The sequence below is a fragment of the Gorilla gorilla genome, chromosome 4 (genome assembly GCF_029281585.2).
Source record: "Gorilla gorilla gorilla isolate KB3781 chromosome 4, NHGRI_mGorGor1-v2.1_pri, whole genome shotgun sequence".
NCBI classification, from domain to species: domain Eukaryota; kingdom Metazoa; phylum Chordata; class Mammalia; order Primates; family Hominidae; genus Gorilla; species Gorilla gorilla.
The window spans coordinates 134,888,722-134,891,877 of record NC_073228.2 but is presented as its reverse complement, the minus strand read 5'-3'; the positions used below and the strand labels follow the sequence as shown (position 1 = coordinate 134,891,877).

The window sequence follows — 3,156 nt, the reverse complement described above, 5'->3', positions numbered from 1 at the left end:
GAACTAAGAGAAAAGAAAGGGTTCATTCAATCTGGAGTGTCTGGGGCCAGAGCACACTATTGTTATGTGAGTCTCTAGGTCACAGAAGATCAAAAGAAAAGGTTGATGTAAAACCTGGCTCTTTTTGTGAGATCAGTGTGTAGCTCAGCTGATAAAAGAGACTTCCCTGAAACCCCTTTAAGCCTGCAAGCACCATCTCTGCATTTTTTTCTCTAGTGGCTAAACAACGATGGAGAAGGGCCTGCCTTTTCTTACAGCTGGATGTGGCAAGCAGCCATTTCGCCTTATAGACTGGTAAAAAGTTGAACTGAGACCACAGACACCATGATTGTAGAGTCTGTTTGCCATCCCAGGCTGTCAGTAGAAGACGCAGGGTGTTAGAGAGAATGAGGGGATAAGACACAGAAAGAGCAGTTCAGAGCTCTTAGCATTCTTTGAAGGTGATGTTAAATGTTCCAGGAAACTGAATGCTTTTAGAGAGAGATGGAAGGCTGCATCTGTTGAGAATTAAAGTGAAGAGGTCTGACTCATCTGTGTCTCACAAGAAATTTAAAAACTTTTTCCTTTATTATGTAAATTTTTAAACACACACAAAATAGGGAGAATAGAATAATAACTTCCCGTATAGCCATGGCTCTGAGAGGAGGGCACCATAACGGTTGAAATAACTACACTTTGCCTTATCCTTTTACTCTGCAAAAATAATATTCAAAAAAGTGTAATGACATTGAAACAAATGTACTATTTAGTATTCTGGCATAGATGTCCATTTTAATTTCAAATTATGATAAAATAATGTTTAATTTTTTTTGTTATTCAGTTCGAAGAAATAATGTCTTTGATAAATCTAATTGAATGGGTGACTTTATTCTTCCATTCATATTTTTAAAAATTTTGGCTGGGCGTGGTGGCTCATGCCTGTAATCCCAGCACTTTGGGAGGCTGAGGTGGGCAGATCACAAGGTCAGGAGTTCGAGACCACCTTGGCCAACATGGTGAAACCACATCTCTAGGAAAAAATACAAAAGTTAGCCGGGCATGGTGGCGCGTCCCTGTAATCTCAGCTATTTGGGAGACTGAGGCAGGAGAATTGCTTGAACCCGGGAGGCAGAGGTTCCAGTGAGCTGAGATTGTGCCACTGCATTCCAGCCTGGGTGGACAGAGCAAGACTCCGTCTCAAAAAGAAAAAAAAAAAAAAAGTTTTAAGCACATGGAATTAAATGTATCATTCTCAAATCTTACAACACTTGATTTGGCATTATACCGCAAGTTTAATTGCATCAAAGGGCAAACAAGTGATATGCTCAGACTTCCTATTTTGTCAGCATGTAATATCTTTTCTAAATTATTCAGCAGTTGATTACCCAGATTACTTCATTCGTTTTTCCTTTTGCTTCCCTGTGAACTTTTAACTTCAGTCATTCATTCATCAAAGAAGAACTTTGTCAAGAAGGAGAATTAAAGCAAAACAATCTATTTAGCCACTCTGCCACTCTTTTTTTTTTTTTTTTTTGGTTTGTTTGTTTTTTGTTTTTGAGACAGTGTCCTGCTATATTGCCCAGGCTGTAGTGCAGTGGTGTGATCATGCCTCACTGCAGCCTTGACTTCCTGGGCTCAAGTGATCTTCCCACCTCAGCCTCCCAAAGTGCTGATATTGCAGGCATGAGCCACCTTGCTCAGCTATTTTGACTCTTTATCATCTTCAGGAAAATATCTGGAAAAACTAGTAATTAAATCTCCAAAAGGCACTAATCTATAGCAATTTTGCCTCTTGCCTCAAGTGGGAGTTTGGAGTTGTCCATGAGAATTAATCCCTGTTAGGGAGGATGATCAACAGGTCAGTGTTAGGGAGCAACATCAGGAGTCTGGAGGACAAAGACAATGGGATTCCCAGGGTTTACCCCCTTGCAACAGGACCCAGAGGACAGATGGAGAATGAGAACCTAGGGAGCACTCCCCTTTGCCCATCCTCTCATCACCCCCAGGTAAGGAACTGAAGGTTCTAGTAGGGAAGTCGAGGCTGAACTGTGGTTACATACTCTGAGTCAATACAGCAGATGCAAGACCATGATAGTGGACTCAGGCCTCAAACCGGAAACCAGGTCTACATTGGCAGATTATTTCTAAATGTCATGAGTCAGTGGGATGAGGCTTTCTCTGATTCCTTAGAAGGTTGGCAAGGCTGCGCATGATTTTCTGTGCCTAGCAAATAAAGTCTAAGGAAGGCTGAGCTTTCTGGTTCTCTTTTTTTTCACCAAAAACTTTTTATTGGCCTTTTGGATAGAAACGGGTTTATTTGTCAGGAACGATGATCCCATCATACTTATGCTGGAAGCAACGCATGATCTCCTCTTTGCTGAGTCTGTGTTTGGCCCCAGTGCAGCCTGTCCTGTGCTTCTTGTCTGTGATGCTGAAACCTGGCCTACCCAGAACCACAGAGAAGTCCAGGCCGTAGATACCAATGCTTGGGTCATATATGATACCCAAATCGATGTGTTCCTGGATCCCAAAACCAAAGTTTCTAGTATCTGAGAAGTTATTTTTTCTTAACTCATACTTCTGCACCTTTAGATCCTTCTCCAGGATTTCTTCTGCCTTGGACCCTTGAACTGTGCAGTGGACAGCAATCTTTTCATTTCTCTGCATGCCAGAGGATCTGATTGTATCTAGCTCTGGAAAACACAGGACTCTGCCCTGTGAGCTGCTCCAATGCCTTGGCTGCTCGGGTTAGTCTGTCTCCACTTTCCTCAACACAGATGTTGAGGCAGAGCTTGCAGATGTGAAGTTTCTGCATGGGGTTCTCCTTTTCACCTTGATCTGCCATGATAGAGAACAGGAAGAGCTCAGGTTCTCTGAAAAGAACTTTAGGAAACATCAAATGGGATATATTTTGGGCAGCTTCAGAAGCTCTACATCAGTCTCTGATCAGGCAAGAAATATCTGTATATGAAAAACCTGTAAATAAAATTTGCAGTTCATTCAACTTCAATGCAGCAAATTATATCCTTGATATTTGGAAAATCCTACAGATGTCTGAAAAGCAGTCTTTTGTGGGATAGCCATTAAATTCTAGAATCTTTTAGTAATAAGATTGTATTTGGATGGGGCTACCTGTAGGGTAATGACATAATCCTCATTGTGAAATATAAACAACTG

General features: G+C 41.4%; 1 pseudogene; it reads right to left on the bottom strand.

Annotated features, from left to right (window-relative positions):
- Nucleotides 1-2,292: 2,292 nt before the first annotated feature.
- Nucleotides 2,293-2,824, bottom strand: LOC101126749 (large ribosomal subunit protein uL5-like; annotated as a pseudogene).
- Nucleotides 2,825-3,156: the final 332 nt, after the last annotated feature.